At 39.3% G+C, this 18,606-nt stretch overlaps 1 long non-coding RNA gene across 2 annotated transcripts; it reads right to left on the bottom strand.

Annotated features, from left to right (window-relative positions):
- Window positions 1–1,089: 1,089 nt before the first annotated feature.
- Window positions 1,090–18,360, bottom strand: LOC121818553 (uncharacterized). Of its 2 annotated transcripts, XR_009599425.1 has the most exons (4): window positions 12,897–18,360; window positions 10,088–10,127; window positions 4,458–4,634; window positions 1,090–3,809 (listed from the first exon to the last, which is right to left on the bottom strand). It is a non-coding gene; the product is annotated as an uncharacterized LOC121818553 (long non-coding RNA). The 2 variants fall into 2 exon arrangements; XR_006058519.2 differs by lacking the exon at window positions 12,897–18,360 and having other exon boundaries at window positions 10,088–12,480.
- Between the last annotated feature and the right edge of the window lie 246 nt (window positions 18,361–18,606).

Genomic DNA, 18,606 nt, shown 5'->3' with positions numbered 1-18,606 from the left:
AACACTCATTGATCATTATTCAAACAAGGAAGAGCATAGTCTCAACTTAAATCTATTAACATCTATATTTTCTTAAGGAGTTAGGTTATGTTTTAGACCTATTCATCATTAAAACAAAACAAAGCACAACAGAAACTCTTAGTAAAATAAGATCGGTAAAGATTACCTACCCATTAACCGTGTCTTTACAGCGTTTTCAAATGATTCATTTAATGAGTAAGCTTTACACATCAAATTTGAATCACATAAATATATCTGATTTTAAGTAAACAAGCACTTCTTGTTGTTCTGGGCAAGTATCCTAATTCCTATTTCCTTTGTTTCTCTAAGAAGCTTTTTTTTTTTTTTTTTTTTTTAAGCTAAGAATTTACTTCTAAAACATGGTGTATTGTTTAGTCTCAGTGCATATACTGGATAGATAGGTTCTCATCGAAAGATGTTGAGAGTTGTCTGAAGTGATGCCATATTAACTTCAAAAACGAAAATATCAGCTTAACTGGCTATTTAGTTAGGCAAAAAAAAAGTCATTTAGTGTTGTCATTTCTTTCTCTTTAATTTTTTGGAGACTTGTGTATATAGAGTCTGGTCCAGTTTAGAAAAAAATAACCACTGTAGTGAGAAATTATGGTCTGGTGTTCTAATTTTAAAGAATGTTGACTCTTCCCAATTAAACATCGTCATCATTGTATCCACAGTAAGTGTATGAAAAACCATGGATGATAGTTTATAATGATGGTAACTTTTATTTATTGAGCTCGCAGATGTTTTGTTTTTTTCCATTAATTTTCACAAATGACTTAATGAAGAAAGATGTATCATCTTTATTTTGTATATGAGGGTTCTGCAGCTTTGGAAGATTAAGCAACTTTTCCAAAATCTGTAGCCAGGTGGAGCTCAATTCAAAACCCCTACTTCTAAGTCACAAGCTCTTGTCACTACACAGTGATTCTTGAACTTTTAGATTTCATGAACCAGCAAAACTTCAAAAAGCAAAATAAAAGATCCTTAACTAAAATAAACCACAATTTTTTATATGTCCAAATAAATAGAAAATAAAAATTAAAAGAAATAATCATCTACTCAGTACAGTTTTGTGAAAGCAGTGGTGTTTAATTGTTTATTATATTTTAAAATATTAACATATAACATTTTTCATATTACTTTGTATTTCTAGAAGGCCAGGAAGTTGTGAATGTGTCTGATTCCTTATCTGGAGGGAAATCTTACTTTGAGCATGTGTGTAGCTAATGTATCCCAGGACATTTCAACCACAAAAAAGCAAGAAGGTCACATCTTAGAACAAAGAGCAGTTCTTTCTGGGAAAGGACAGTTGGTAACCTTACACCAACATGCTTATGTAAATACTAGTCCACCTTATCTTTCTCATTGTCCAAGATTGTTGAAAACTGCCATGGGCCAGTGGAGGTCTGAGGACAAGCATTTGGGAACCATGTAGAACAAAACATTGCTTTCTTCACCTGTGTTTTCAAGATAGGGAAACAGAAGGATGGCCGGGTACAGATTTCAGTATCACCTTCAATGATATAAGAAAAGGCTGTTACCATTTTGAGGACCGCAGCTGTTCTTCTGTATCTTCTGCAAGTTTCCCTGTGTTATCAGAAAGCACAGCTTTTTCCCCATCCCCTAAGGCAATAGACAGAACTGCGTTTTCCTTTCCTCTTTATTGTTTTCAGATGTTTGCCAGCTCTCAACTGACCATTTTTTTTTACTGATAAATTTGAAGGAAATTACAAATCCCTACACACAGAAGGCCAGAAGTGTCCCTTTAAGCCTCTAGATAACAAAAAGGGACTGTTTCTTTCAACTATGGAATCAACTAAACAATTGAAAAAGAGGGTAACTCCATTAGTAGAAGCTGAAATAAATCCATCTCTAGAAACAACCACAGTTCACATAAGTCAGTTTCCAGTGTGTATATGAACCTGAGGACAGTGTTCCTCAGTGTCATTAGTAAATTAATCTAATGACAACATTACATTTGTGCAAATATAAAACTAAGTATAAATTCTTGATGCTTATGATGCTTCTAATTATAAAACTGAAGCAAATTTACAAACTAAATAAGAATAAAACTCTAAAACCAATGAAAATAAAATTAACAACTTTAATCTGATGTGGCAATGAAGTTTAATTGAAATTAAATTGTTGTTCCCAGTATGAATATGTTCTTGACAGCCATGGGCAGCAGATTTTAGAATTTGGCATGCCTGTGTAGTTGAAGCAGTATGGTGATCCCAAAGCTTCTACCATTTCTTCACTTGAACTATGGAGAAATTTTGCATCTTAATCTCATTTACTTTCATTTGGCATAAATGCATCTTGTATTTTATAAATCTCTTATTTCTTTTAATCAGAGTATGTTAATTGAAGTACTACTTGGCAAAATGACGTTGAACACAAAGACAAAGAGATAAATTTGCAGCTTCAAAAAAATTTAAATACAAAGGCCATTTCTTATCTTTATATCTCTACCACTTAAAACAGTATGCCAGCACATAGCAGGCCCTAAATAATATATGTTGAATGAATGAATAAATGAATATCAGCTCTGATATAAGGAAGTGAAAGTAAAGTGAAAGTCAGCCAGTCGAGTCTGACTCTTTGCAACCCCATGGACTGTAGTCCATGGAATTCTTCAGGCCAGCATACTACAGTGAGTAGCCTATCCCTTCTCCAGGGTCTCTTCCCAACTCAGGGATCAAACTGGGGTCTTCTTGCAGGTGAAATCTTTACCAACTGAGCTATGAGGGAAGCAATAACTTAATGCCCACTTGTTTGGGACAGAACTGGCTATGAACTCATGAGGGTAGGGGAGAAAATTAATTTTCCCTCTACTCCCCTGAGTTCTTGGCTAAGAACTTTATGATAAAAGACTAACAAGAAAAAGAAAAGAAAAACAGACAAAAGCTTATTAACATGGATACTGCACGTATACTTGGGAGATACCCAAGGGGAAAAAAAATGAGTAACTCCCTGAGGTGGCTTAGAACTCTAGCTTAAATACCACTTTCAGCTAAAGACAAAAGTGAGGTCTTTATATGATTTTACTTAGTTACAAGTTTCATAGCAATATATTTTTCTGTATAGCTTGATCACTGTGTCAATGTATGATTGTGATATGTAATAGGAAATACAAAGTGTTTAAGCCGGGACATTGTGTTTAACTGTGGTGTTGGAGAAGACTCTTGAGAGTCCCTTGGACTCCATCCTAGGAGTCCAGTCCATCCTAATGGAGATCAGTCCTGAGTGTTCATTGGAGGAACTGATGTTGAAGCTGAAATCCCAATACTTTGATCACCTGATGTGAAGAACTGACTCATTGGAAAAGACCCTGATGCTGGGAAAGCTTGAGGGCAGGAGGAGAAGGGGATGACAGAGGATGAGATGGTTGGATGGCATCACTGACTCAGTGGACATGAATTTGGGTAAACTCTGGGAGCTGGTGATAGACAGGGAGGCCTGTGTGCTGCAGTCCATGAGTTCGCAAAGAGCTGGACAGGACTGAGCAACTGAGCTGAACCAAAGCTGGGACATTAGCACTTGCCTCTCCAGAAACTTTATCTCACGGATGCCTCTCAAGAGACAGTATAAACAGATTTCTTTTCGCACACAAAGAAACATGACTCAATGGTACAATATAAATAATACATGCTATTTACAAATAGTGGAAAATCCATATGTTTCAAATGGATATAGAAGAACTTTTCAAACCACAGTGACGAATCAAAATAACACAGAGCAGATGATTTTTGTGAAATATTCCAGAGATGTTTGGCAATTTCATTGTCCTGTATTGTAAAACAAGGCAATTAAATTTGGTTAATTCTACTAAAGTCAACCTAAAACTATTAAATATTTTAGTGGCTCCATCAGTATTTTTATCCCTGAGACATATCAGTCAGGGATATGCATCATCAAGGGTTATATCGTCTCCAAGGGGCTAACAATTGGTTCTTAGGGGAGGGGAGGAAAAAAAGTCTTAGATGTTAAGATGGTTTATGGCTCTCCAAAACTCAATCCTACCGAACAAAATCTTATGATTTAGTGTTTAATTTCTCTCACTATAGACAATTTAAATTTAACTTCATTTCTTTCCCTTATGGGAGTGCTAATAAAACAAACAAACAAAAAGCTTGAGAAGCACTGTTCTATGGATAGAGCAATAAATACATTAACTGGAAAGGACTGGAGGGAGAGATGAGCACTGCCTTCTGCCCTGGGTGGACTGCTTCTCTACATGTCCTCATGGGGCCACTCTGCTCTGATCTGTCTCTACTCTGACCTTTCCCTCTGGTATCCTGTGCTGAAATATGACTTAATCCTATATACCAGAATTCTTTCAGGTCTTCTGTTTGTCCCCCCTGAGGGTGAGCTGACTGGGGCTCTAGGCTTTAGCTCCAGGAGGGGGCAACTCTCTTTCTCCCACTGGAGAGTACCTCCTCCCAGCTCTGGCTCAAGCCAGAAGACTGTTCCAGGCCCCTCCCGGTGCCACGTGGGATGTCTCTCTCTTGCCTGGGGTGGCCTCCACTCTTCAACTGGTGCTCCACCGGCAGCTGAATAGGTCTTCATATCACTGACTGATCCTATGGGATGCTTTAGTTCTGCTCTTCATCCTTTGAACGTTTGAAGAAAGCAGCTTTGATTACCCATTCTGTAACAATTAACTGAAAATTTACCTTCTGTTTGTTTTTGGCATATTTGTATATACCAATTTCTTCATTGCCTTCAGTTTGACTGGTGTGTCTGAAGTTAATTTGAATCTTTGTTCTCATATGAATGAATAAGCTCTGGACTTGTTCATATGTATTATGGTTCTGGGCTCTCACACAGTGCTGGTGATAAAATAGTTTAAAAATCACTAAAAAAATGGAATGAAATGTTTAGCCTTACTTCATCTCTAAAAATAAAGGGGGTGAGGAGATGTTTTGGATGGATACATTAGGTGACCTCACATACCCCATGTGTTGGAAAGAATCATTGCACATGTGACCAGGCCGTCCTAGTTGCCCTATGAGTGGCCAGACTATTGAGATAGTCAGTGTGGGTGTGGGCCAAGTAATGACCTGAAGCCAGGCAATCAAACCGCAACAGCCCAGCTGGGACCCTTCTGCTGTTAAATAGTTAGGCCCCTGAAAACACCTGCTTCATCTGAGGAAACCTGAAGGTTGTTTCAAGCTCCTGAAATGGTGTCAAGCTTCCCTCTGTTTCCAAAGGCAACTATTCAATGTAATAGTGACCTCCCACTTACAGATGGGTTGGGTTCCAATCAGTTGTTTTCTATCAAAAGTAATGAGGAAAGGAAAAAAAATCCAGCCCGGAGAAATCTATTAAATTAATAGATGAAATAACATACATTTGTAATGAAAAGCAGTAGAAGAATCAAATATTATAATACAAAAGTGAAGACTGTGCTTGCAAATCCATTAATTATAACAGAAAATAACTGAATTAATTAAGAGTTTCTTATGTATATGACATGGCTTTGATCATGGCATTTTTTTAATCTTATGAGGATGAGAGGGAAGTTAGAGACTTGTGGAATTATTGAGAAGAAATTCTCAGGACGTTTAGAGGCTTTATATGTTAAAGAATAATTTTATTTTAAAACTCTCTTTAGATATCCATAGCAAGCAGCCACCATAGGGTTCATTTTTATTCACAAAGAAGGAATACAGAGAAAAAGAGAGAGTGTCCTAGGTCGGGTTTCCTGGAATTGAGTCTGAGATAAAGATTCGTGTACAAGAAGATTATTGGGTAGTATACTTAGGGCTTCCCTGATAGCTCAGATGGTAAAGAATCCACCTGCAATGTAGGAGACCCCGGTTTGATACCTGGGTTGGGAAAATCCACTGGAGAGAGGATAGGCTACCCACCCCAGTATTCTTGGGCTTCCCTTGTGGCTCAGCTGGTAAAGAATCCACCCACATTGTGGGAGACCTGGGTTTGATCCCTGGGTTGGGAAGATCCCCTGGAGAAGGGAAAGGCTACCCACTCCAGTATTCTGGCCTGGAGAATTCCATGGACTGTATAGTCTATGGGGTCTCAAAGGGTTGGACATGACTAAGCGACTTTCACTTTCACGCTTAAGATAGACCCTGTTGGGGGTGGGTGGTGAAGGTACAGGACTGGGGAAGGAGGATGTTGGGCTGAGATGCAGCCGCCACAAAAGACTCTGCAGATGCTCTGGGAGCCATGGACCAGGTACAAACCCTTCAGAGTTGTCCTACCTTTAGGCAAGCGGTGGAGATTTTTATCTGGTCTTTGATTAGTCGCTGCTGCTACTGCTGCTGCTAAGTTCCGCCAGTCGTGTCTGACTCTGTGTGACCCCATAGACGGCAGCCCAACAGGCTCCGCCATCCCTGGGATTCTCCAGGCAAGAATACTGGAGTGGGTTGCCATTTCCTTCTCCAATGCATGAAAGTGAAAAGTGAAAGTGAAGTCGCTCAGTCGTATCCGACTCTTAGTGACCCCATGGACTGTAGCCCACCAGGCTCCTCAGTCCATGGGATTCTCCAGGCAAGAGTACTGGAGTGGGTTGCCATTGCCTTCTCCATGATTAGTTGCTGGATACGGGTTACTCCCAGGGAAGGGGGTATGATCTTGAGCCAGTGACTCTCCCTGTAAGCACAGTCCCTGCGAAGGAACAATCACACAGCCGTGGGTCACTAGCACCCCCAGCCATGGCAGATTGGTTCTCGGTCCTGAAATCACAGGATCCACTACAAAGCCTGGTTCCTCTTCCTGAGGTCACTGGGTAAGAATTAAAGAAAAGAGGAAAACGTATGGTTGAGTGAGTGTGTGCATATCGGGGAGAGAAAGATGATGTGGGGGAGAATCAAGCAGACTGTGAACTCTGGTAGATGAGGACAGCCTGGGAGTAGCTTTTGTAAGGTCCTTTGAGGGGATGGGAAGAAAGTGTTGGGGAGGGCACTGCTCAGGCTGTAGGCTGTCCTTGCTAGAACAGTTGAGTTGCTGGTGAGAGTAAGCTGAATTGGAGGGTGGCAACCTGTGCCTGATGTTGAATGTAGAGGACCTTGAATGAAAATACATGCTCTACCTTGGGGTTCCTGCACATATAAGCAGGCTGAAGCCTGTGGTGGAGCAGGTTGAACTGTGATGGTTCCCCAAAATTTTTGGAATGGGACAAACCTTTTTTTTTTTTGGAAGGAAAACTCAGTTTTATTAATGAGTTTTTAGATTTCTGTAACATCTTGCATCTTTCTATAAAATAGTGCTTTGTGGCAGGTAATTATTTTTGATGTTAATATGGAACTTACTGTATTTATTAATTTTTAATTTTGCTGTGTTTTAAGGATTTTGTGACACCTTCTGAACCACCCAGACATGCTGGGTGTTATGGCAAACCCCACTGGGAACTGTTGGACTCTCATACAGAGCATTGCTTGGAACAGACAAAAGAAGTAAAGTGTGGCCTTTGCTTTCAAGGAGATGATGATTTAATTTTGAAAAGAAAGAATGCAAAATAAGCTGCTATTTCTAATGTCAGGAAGTACTATCTCTTCCAGAAAAGGCTTCCCTTAAATATGGAAAACATACTAAAAGAGAAGTGGGAGAGAGAAGAGAGAGGGCAGGCAACAAAATCATCTTTCCTTATATCTCTAGAAGGAGAAGTAGCCTGAGGGTCTGGAGTGAGTTAGCATGCTATTTTATACAAAGTCCGGGAAATCTCCCATTTTTAAGTATTACCTTCTTGTTTATTTTGTCCTTGTGGTACTTTGGAATGTACATTTCTCAGATATTTGAGAGGCATTCTGTAATGTATATTCCAGGCATCGCCTCTTACTCATCTTTTGGGCTAGTCCATCTGTAATTGACTGGTGTGCTTTTCCGGAATCTAGGTTTATCTTTGTTTGGGAAATAATTGCTCGATATAGGTGACCCTGTTTTGTATTTCTTTGTTCATAAAAGAAATCACCATTGTAGAGTTTGATTTTTTTGTTGTTGTTTTAAAAACTGAGCTCTTATGACTTGTTGAAGAACATATTAGCTGCCTAGAAAATGACTTCCTCTACAAATCAGTGTTTGGTGGCCGGGGCGGGGTGAAGAGAAAGCGTGCCTAGGGCCTAGAAGGGGTTTCTTTCTTTTTATCTCTTGTCCACTCTTCACAGGCTCCAGAGAATCCATGGAAGGAACTTTCTCCAGCTCCTTTCCAATTCAGTCAGCTGATTTTGCTTTAAGCCCATGTTTATGTTTTCATTCCTGCTGATATGGTTGGGGGTGCATTAGATAAACCCAAGATGTAGGAAAAGTTTATCTCGGAGGCCGCCTTCCCTCTTTAGAGAACTTTCTTCTCTTCCTGTCTGTCCCTTCAGACACCAGGCTTTCTCTCACACTGCCTCAATTTCTCCTCTGCCCTTTCTTCTAGACCACCCTATAGGTGGTGGTTCAATATTCTTACCTGGCTTTCCAGTTTATACCTCTACTGTTTAAACTTGCTCTTTTTGGGTTTCATTACTTCAAGGCCTTGTTAGAAGACTGGCCAGTTTGTCTCATAAATCAGTTCATGTCAAGTTGTTAATGGCTGATAAAAACCAACTGCAAAAAGGCACCGGCTTAAAAACAACCCATTTCCATTTTATCCGACTGGGATCTTTAATGCCTTTCCTCTGTTCAGGCCTGCCAATATGGCTTGTGTGTAGGGAAAAATTCACAGAATATGCATTCCATACTTTCCTGGAGTTTCAAATTAACTTGATTTTTTTTTTTTTTTGGAAGGGAACCCACTTTATTTTTACATTAAAACAAGTAAAGAGATGGGTTTCCCTGGTGGCTCAGACAGTAAAGAATCAGCCTGCAGGGCAGGAGGCCTGGGTTTCATCCCTGGGTCGGGAAGATCTGCTGGAGGAGGAAATGGCAACCCACTCCAGTATTCTTGCCTGGAGAATCCCATGGACAGAGGAGCCTGTTGGGCTATAGTCCATGGGATCACAAAGAGTCAGACATGACTGAGTGACTAATACACACACACAGACAAGTAAAGAGATACATTATAGGATAAATCAAAATTCCCCATATCTTAAAAATCAAGCATGAGCAAACAAGACACTTTTAGTCTTGGTAAACTACTCTGGGCTAGTGTCTGGATCTCCTGGAGTTTGTTTTCACTTCTTCTGTCAAGGATTCTTGAATGAAACCCCTGAGAAGCAGTAGCTTAAGCCAAGTTATTTTCCACGGTCGGGCTTTTTAGGCTTTTTAAGAGATCAGTGGGGAATAATTATTTTTCTTTTTGGAACTTCTCTGATCTTTTGTCCAAATACAGTAGGATGTATTTGGTGGGTCAGTCGTTTGAACAGGAGGGCATTTTTAGGGCTGAACCCTCTTTCAGTCTCCCTACAAAGTTGTGCTTAGTTCTATGTGTGCTTTTGCACAAGTGTCTTGGTGGGTGAGTTAGATATTTGAGTGATGACCTTTAGCAAAAAGATGACAGAGAATTTCTTTTTAGTTTACATTTTGGGGTCAAATAAGATCCTTTAGGTACTTCTTTATAAACAATATTTAAAACTGTTGAATTATTTACTTACAGTAGAAAACTGAATGTTAAACAAGAGTGAATCTTCAGTGAACTTTGAAGATAGGTTTAAACTTTTAAATATGCACATCTGTTTTATTGTATAATAATATTTTTTTGAAGAGAGAGAAGAACCTACAATGGGAAAACTGCAAAATTAATGGGATTGTTTACTTAGTTATTTTTATTTAGGGAATTTTCTAGAAAGGAATTATTATAGATTGGGCAAGAGTTCAATTATTCCTACTTTGTTGCTTAAATGTCTGCTGGATTCAGCTATGACTTCACAGCTCATGTGCTTTCTTTACAAAAGGGTCAGGTTACTAGCAAAGTTAAAACATTGCAGTCATTTCCTTTTAAGAAAAAATTTCCATTTTTATATTGTTTTCAGCAAATAATTTACCGTAACCATTGATTGAAATATGCTTACCATCTTTTGCCAGGAGTACTGGGGGGAAATTATATTTTATGTTCCTACAAAACTGGAGAGTAAACATTTCCCTAGAGATTACAAGAGGTTTTTGGAAAGAAACTTACCCCAAAGTGGTTTTCCTATCCTCATGCTTCATCATGAAACCTACCAGGAGAGATTTGTTATTCCAATGTAAGCAACATTCTGGGAGGAACAACCCCCTAAGATCGTTATCAATCACTTAAATCTTGGTGCTAATTTGTGTTATCAGCAGCTTTGCCATTTTCAGTTAAGAGCTATTGTTAAGAATATCTATTATCAAATGTGGTTCCTTAGTGAAAAAAAGAATATCTATTGTCAAGTCAAAAACCCACTATTTTAATCACAACATCAAAGGACACACAAAAAAGTAAATAAGTATAATTGGACTGCTCTAACAGAATAAGTTCACCTCTGTGTTCTCCTTCCTGTCTTTGTCCGTTTGCATACACGTTTCTTAGGTTGACGTAATCAGCATGTTGACTCACAGCGCACCTAGCTGGGGGTGGGCTGGGGACAGTGCCTGTCTGGCAGCATATCTGGATCACAGGGGAAGACAAGCAGCAAAGGGCACTGCCACAGTTTTCTACCACTGCTGCTCTCCGTGGCTCCCTCTTGTTCTGCTCTCCGCTTCCTTTCACTTCATCCTCCCCGCAAGCTACCCTCTGTTTGTGGGAGAAAGTAAACTCAAGTGTTGTCATTATTTGTGAGTTTTCATATATTTACAGTTACTGGAATTTTCAAGTTAAAATTGCAAGTCAACTACCCAATCTAACTGCTGGGTTTTATTTTCTTTTCCCTACTGCTCCTGAATCCCGTACCCAACACAACCCACATAAATGAATTATTAATACTTTTCATTTGCCAAGCAACTTTCAGGGCAGGGAAACATAGAGATGACTTACCCTTAGTTTCTACCTTAAAGTGACAGAGTAAAGAGATTATTACACTGTATATGTGTTGTGATGAATGTTATCTTCCATGAGAGCAAAAAATGAGCTAAATTTGCAATGATAAGAAATATGATACACATGGGGATAAACCATAATACCGTGAGTGCACACTGTAGGAGCCTTAACCTAACTCTGTGGAGAGGCCCAGAGAAGGTAACAGTTAAACTGGCCTTGAAAGTTTGGGAAGCAGAGTAGAGAAGGGGGAAGGACGTGCCGTACGCACAAAGGTGCTGAGGTGTGGAGGAGAGATGTTGGCTCTAGTTCAGGCCAGAGAAGAGTATGAGGTCACTGGGTCACATGTTGTCAAGGGTCTGATGTTCTTTGAGGTAGCTGGGAGGTTGTGCTGTGAACCTCAGTGTTCCAAATGGAGATTTGAGGGCATGGAAATGACACGGTGGTTTTTTCGTTTGTTCAAGAAAGAGTAGTTCTGGTGGGTAAGGAACTGGCAGAATGAGGGTGGCACAGGAGGCCCAGTGGTCCTATGGCCTTTTCCTTTATAGTGAATTTCTCAGTCCCTACCATGCTGTGTGGTCTTTGTTGAAGAAATGAGTGGACTGGTATTGTCTCTGAGCTTAAGGATGACTCTGGGTCAGCTGTAAACTCTGATCTTGAGTGTTGCAGGCTTCCTAGGTAGTGCAGTGGTGAATAGTCCACCTGCCAACGCAGCTGACAGAGACTCGTGTTCAATCCCTGGGTTGGGAAGATCCCTGGAGTAGCAAGTGGCAACCTGTTCCAGTATCCTTGCCTGGAAAATTCCACGGAGAGAGAAGCTTGGTGGGCTACAGTCCATGGGGTCACAGAGTCGAACAGACACACACGTACACACACTTGAGTGTTGCTCTTGGTAGCCCATCAACCACACAACTTACGTCAAAGCATCACGCATCAAGGGTACTAAGTTAGTCCATTCAGTCCACCCTTCTTCTCTGCACTGTGGGACTGGTGTACAAGAAAGACAAATTGAACATTTAAAATTCACCTGAAGGAATCACCAGAGATGTCTTTCCAATTCTAGGCTAAATATCCTTGGCTTCAGCTTCCATTTTGAGTCCTGACTCTGTCTTACAGATGTAAAGACTGAGATTAGTCTTCCTGGCCTCTCTTCCTTTAGTGGGGACTTTGCTGCTGCTGGTGCTGCTAAGTCGCTTCAGTCGTGTCTAACTCTGTGCAACCCCATAGACGGCCTTCTACCAGGCTCCTCTGTCCCTGGGACTTTCAGTTCAGTTCAGTTAAGTCACTCAGTTATGTCCGACTCTTTGCAACCCCATGAATTGCAGCACACCAGACCTCCATGTCCATCACCAACTCCCAGAATTCAAACTCACTCCATCGAGTCAGTGATGCCATCCAGCCATCTCATCCTCTGTTGTCCCCTTCTCCTCCTGCCCCCAATCCCTCCCAGCATAGGGTCTTTGCCAATGAGTCAACTCTTCTCATGAGGCGGCCAAAGTACTGGAGTTTCAGCTTCAGCATCATTCCTTCCAAAGAACACCCAGGACTGATTTCCTTTAGAATGGACTGGTTGGATCTCCTTGCAGTCCAAGGGACTCTCAAGAGTCTTCTCCGACACCACAGTTCAAAAGCATCAATTCTTCAGTGCTCAGCTTTCTTCACAGTCCAACTCTCACATCCATACATGACCACTGGAAAAACCATAGCCTTGACTAGACGGACCTTCGTTGGCAAAGTAATGTCTCTGCTTTTGAATATGCTATCTAGGTTGGTCATAATTTTTCTTCCAAGGAGTAAGCGTCTTTTAATTTCATAGCTGCAGTCACCATCAGCAGTGATTTTGGACAACAGGGCATTAACTCACAGAGCTTATATTTGTACTTCCTTTCCCTCCTGCCAAGAATCCTGATGTTTGAAGACATCAGCACAATTACTTATTTTGTTTATTCTCACAATACACACATAACAGACTCAGAAAAATAATACCTACCACTAGAATCAAGGATTTGATCACTAAAAGCAGTTTAAGATTTGTTTGCAGTTCTTTTGGTCCTCAGGGTCTGTCCTAATAAAGATATATAGTCAATTTACAGTGCTTCAATTACCTTGGCTGTGTGATTTTACCCCTACATGATACACAGTTTCATTCACTTGATAAATTTTGCTCTCAATTAAAAAAAAAACTTTTGTGCTAACCAAAAATCTGTTTTGTTATGGAAGACCACTACTTCTCACTTGCAGAGAATATACACAAGTGTAAAACCAAAAACAAAATCAGGACTTCCCTCGTGGTCCAGTGGTTAAGAATCTGCCTGCCAATGCAAGGGACACAGGTTCAATCCCTGATCCAAGAAGATCTAGCTTACTGTGGGGCAACTAAACCCTTGCTCTGCAACTACTGAGCTCACCACTCTAGAGCTTGAGCTCTGCAACAAGAGATGCTACTGCAATGAGAAGCCTGCCCACCACAGCTAGAGAGCTGCAACTAGAGACAGTCCATACTCATCAACAAAGACCCAGGGCAGGCAAAACAAAACAAAAAAATGAAAATAAACACCAAAAAAGCCTTCCAAAGGCTACAGTGATGCACATTTAGCCCTACTGCAAACATTCTATGGTCTTTGAATTGTTGCTCTCAATTTTTAAGGATTTCATTTTGTTATGTTTAATTTTGTTATATAATTTGCCCAAGTGGTCACAATGAATCAGATATGACTAAGTGGCTAATACGTCGGACTTCCTTGATGGCTCAGATGGTAAAGAATCTCCCTGTAATACGGGAGATCCAGATTCGATCCCTGGGTCAGGATGATACCTTGGAGAAGGGAATGGCAACCTACTCCAGTATTCTTGCCTGAAGAATCCCATGGACAAAGGAGCCTGGTGGGCTATAGTCCATGGGATCACAAAGAGTCAGATATGACTGAGTGACTAACACTATGTAAAATATCCATATTGTGCGAAACTCAAATTTACTCTTCAAGGTATATTCAAAGAAGTCTTGTCTTGTCCCCTGTCCTCTTTATATAATTTCTTATTTGTTGTTGATCAGTGGCTAAGTCGTGTCTGACTCTTTGTGACCTCATAGACTACAGCATGCCAGGCTCCCCTGTCCTTCATTACCTCCCAGAGTTTGCGCAGATTCATGCCCATTGAGATAATGAGCACTCTCTAACCATCTCATCATCTGCTGCTCCCTTCTCCTTTTTCCTTCAATCTTTCCCAGCATCGGGGTCTTTTCCAGTGAGTCCACTCTTCACCACAGGTGGCCAAATTATTGGAGCTAAAGCTTCAGCATCCAGCCCTCCAATGAATATTTTACTTCCAGTGAATGTTCAGGGTTGATTTCCTTTAGGATTGACTGGTTTGAACTCCTTCCAGTCCAAGGACTCTCAAGAATTTTCTCCAGCACCACAATTTGAAAGCATTAATTTTTCTGCACTCAGTCTTATTTATGGTCCAGCTCTCACATCTGTACATGACTACTGGATGTCAAGTGATGTCTTTGCTTTTTAAATAAGTTCTCATAGGTAACCATGTTTTTAAAAAGTACGTTCATTCTTCCACTGTATTTTTTTAAAATGAGCAAGTATTTATAGGCATTCATATCTTTCTCCTCCTTCCTAATGATACACATCTTTATACAGCAGCCTTTTTAACTTTATGATTTATTTGGAGATCAGTCTAGAATGGTGTAGAGATAATTCTCATTCCTTTTTACATTTGCCTTATGCTCCATTGTGTGGCTATATGTTGGTTTCTTCAGTCAGTCCTCTCTTATAGACATTTGGGTTTCTTCCAAGTCCTTTAACTTTACAAATTGTATTGTGGTGAATAGCCTCTTGAACCTTTTTGTATTTTTGTAGCTCGAAAATTGAGTTAGGTTACGAGAAATGTGATTGCTGGGTCAGTATCTAGCAAGGGACCTCCAGAAGAGATTAGCAAATTTCCCTCTAAGAGAGATAACTAACTGCATTCCCACCAGTAAAACCTAAGTGTCTATTTTCCCAAAGCCTTGCCAAAAGTGTGTATTGTCAAATTTGGGGGATTTTCCCAATCTGGTATGTGAGAATTGGTATCTCATGATGTTTGAAATTATACTTCTCTCATTAGCAATGATGAGTTTCTTGTAGGCCACTTACATTTGCTTCTTATGAACTGCTTCTTATTCACTTCTGAGGATATACGGTCCTTCATCTTTTCTTCTCAAAATTTAAAAGCCATTCATATACTAAGGATATTTACCACTTGTAATATACATTGTACTTATTTTTCCTAGTTTGTAACTTATCTTTTTTATATTCTTTATAATGCTTTTCACATGTAAAGGTTTTTTTTCTTTCTATAAACTTTTACATCAATTTTCTTAGTCCCTTCTCTTTTTGCTTCTGGATTTTGAGTCATGGTTATGAAAAACTTTTGTACTCTCATAGAATATAGCAGTTCATTCAAGCTTTCATTTTACAGTTGCATGGTTTCATTTGATTACATTTCGGATACATTTGGAATTTATCCTATTTTATGATGTGAGAAATAGATTCATTTTTTCTCTTTGAAAGAGTTATCTAATTAGGCCAATACTGCTTAGTTAGAAGTCTATCTTTTCCCCACCAATTTGATATATTGGTCATACCATATGTTAAGCTTTCATATATGATTGTATTCCTGGCAGGGTTTTTACTCTACCAAAAGTAATAAATACTAAAATTTTCTACTGAGGTTGGATGACTCAGCAAGTCCTGTGCTGCCCAGAGTACAGGGAAGGTACAAAATGTTGTTAGCCATGGTACATTCTGGATAAAAGATCTGAAACATCATGGATGTTTCATAAGCCTTTGGTTGCATAAGTGACTCATGAGAAACAATTGGTAAGTGATTAAATAATCTGAGACATATATTTTGAACAGGGTGAGATTTCTATGAAATATCAATTAGTGATGCAGTGGTAGACAGTATAATGGAAAAAACTAATAGTGAGATTTATAGTCAATCTACTTGGAAAAAGAATACATCTGTTGTATAATATAAAATGTGAAGCTCTGAAAACTTGTGCATAAATCTTAAAATATAATTAGATAATTTAAATTTGTTTAAAAAGCTTACTGTTTATTTGAAAGAAACCAGTGAAGAATCTTTCCATGAAGAGATTAATCCTTTTGAATTGTGAATAATTTGGAATGATTTCTTGGTTCAGATTTTGATGCATAAGATTTGTTTTTTGAAGTTGGGCACACTGACATGTCTTTAAAACAGAACATAACAAAACCAGTGACCATTTCTCCTTTTGAGAATGAAAGTAAAGAAATGAAAAAGAATTAATCTAGGTTTTTATTACACCAGGAAGACAAGTCCATAGATACCACTGTCCAGACATCTTGTACATATAGCCTAATAAGTGCTTCCAATCTATCTTGGAGGTAACAGCCAGAACTCTGAAGTCATCATCCTAACTCTTAAAGGATTTTCACATGTAGTTCAGTGTATAGCACTGCAAAGGAAGTTAGTTAATAGTTTAATAAATAAATTTCTCTAGAAGGTGCATAGGGAAATTAAAGAACAGGAAAGGAAGGGAAAGCATTGAGTGAGAAGGGAAAAAAAGACAAAGCTAAGAAAAGACTTCTCCATCTGGCTAAAGAGTCATGGCTCAAAATGCTTTTTCTGGCCATGGCTGGAGTGTATGAAGGAAATGACAAAGGCGGTGCTAAGCACGTGGGGAGAGAATGGCTTCTCATATAGTGTAGCTCTGCATCAGGTCACTGATCTTCTGACTCTAAGTTTTAATCAAGAAGCATTGGACGCATAGTCTCTCTTTCTTATAATCTTGAGAATCAGCAGTAAAGACGTGCAGAGAACAAGGGGAAGAGCAATCTATTTTGTCCTAAAGCTTAAAAATATTTTTGTTTTAATGATGGGCCAAGGTTTGAATTGACCCAATAAATATTTATTTGGTTTTTACTACCATTCCTAAGTATCAATATATATATAACTTGCTTGTTTGATATTTTCCGTATCTCTCCTTTCTTTTCCTTGAGCCAGCCTTTAGATTCAGAACATTGGTCGCACACCCATGGGGCATAAAAATAACTTGAATTAAGTTTAATTTTAGAACATATGCTAAAACTTTTAGATTTGGCCACATTTGCCTCTGGGGCACTGTTAGTGAGGTTAATTAATGCCAAAATAACTCCAAAGTGTGTGTTTTCCCTACTCTTTTCATCGTCCCCTTCTATCAAACAAATCAGTGATTTTGTGTAAGGGGATCATGCTCCAAATTTGTCCTCATTCTTCCTGCAGTTGGAATTGTAATTCCAGCTATTGAAAGTGGAAAATGTCCTCAAACTTCTTAGAAAATTATTTCTCACAGCTATGAAAAAAGTCATGGCAAAAATTATGGAGGTGTTATTAAGAGATGCCTTGTAGATTCAAGATGTGCAGAACCTAAGTTGAGATACTTGGCAGAGAAGCCTAGTGAAGACCAGCAAAGCAGGTGGGGAAAATAGAAAGTCATTTTTAGCACTCTTTTGCACATCTTAAATTTGCTACATGATAGTCCTATAACCTGTACTCTTTCAAGGCAGCAATGTTTGCTCCTCTGGGAGCTAATGAATGAAAATATCCTATTTTCTTGCCTTCAAACAAACACTTCCCTGGTGGCTCAGACTGTGAAGCATCTGGTTACAATGCAGGAGACCTGGGTTCAGTCCCTGGGTCGGGAAGATCTCCTGGAGAAGGAAATGGCAACCCACTCCAGTACTCTTGCCTGGAAAATCCCATGGATGGAGAAGCCTGGTGGGCTACAGTCCATGGATCACAAAGAGCCTGACACAACTGAGAGACTTCACTTCAAGCAGACACAACACCTGAAAAGTTTAAGATACCAAGTTGAGTAAAACAAAAGTAAAACAAAACTTGGAGCTCAGGATAAAATTCTCTGATGCAGAAAAAAGCCCTACCAGAAGTATTCTCTCATTGAAAAAGAAAGAAATGGAATCTTATAAGGCTTTTGTAGCAAATTTAGGACTATCATGTGCTTGCCCATTTGATATATTTTAATTTATTGTGAAATCAACTTAAAAATGAAATACTAAAGGGAAGAATGGGGAAAGGGGTGGTTAGGGAATTTGGAATCAACATGTTTACACTGTTGTATTTAAAATGGATAACCAACAAGGACCTACTGTATAGCACATGGAATTCTGCTTAATGTTACATGGCAACCTGGATGGGAGGGGAATTTGGGGGAGAACGGATACATGTATGGCTGAGTCCCTTTGCTGTCCACCTGAAACTATCACAACATTTTGAACTGACTATACTCCAACACTGGAGAAGGAAATGGCAACCCACTTCAGTGTTCTTGCCTAGAGAATCCCAGGGATGGTGGAGCCTGGTGGGCTGCCATCTATGGAGTCGCGCAGAGTTGGACATGACTGAAGCAACTTAGCAGCAGCAACAGCATACTCCAACATAAAATTTAAAAATTTAAAAAAGAAGAAAGTGAAATACTGGAGACTGTTTTAAGGGTGATAATTTTGAAAGAGGAAAATGTCTGGGCTAGGACTAAGTATGGTGATAATTTTAAAAAATTATTTTATTCATTTATTTATTCATGTATTATGCATGTAATTATTAAACACCTATTTTATGCCAGTTATGTGGTCATAAACTTTTCCCTTTATAAGGCTTAGTATTCAATGACA

Source organism: Ovis aries, chromosome 2 (assembly GCF_016772045.2).
Source record: "Ovis aries strain OAR_USU_Benz2616 breed Rambouillet chromosome 2, ARS-UI_Ramb_v3.0, whole genome shotgun sequence".
Taxonomy (NCBI): Eukaryota; Metazoa; Chordata; class Mammalia; order Artiodactyla; family Bovidae; genus Ovis; species Ovis aries.
The sequence above is the reverse complement of the archived record's forward strand: the minus strand, read 5'-3'. Positions and strand labels throughout refer to the sequence as shown.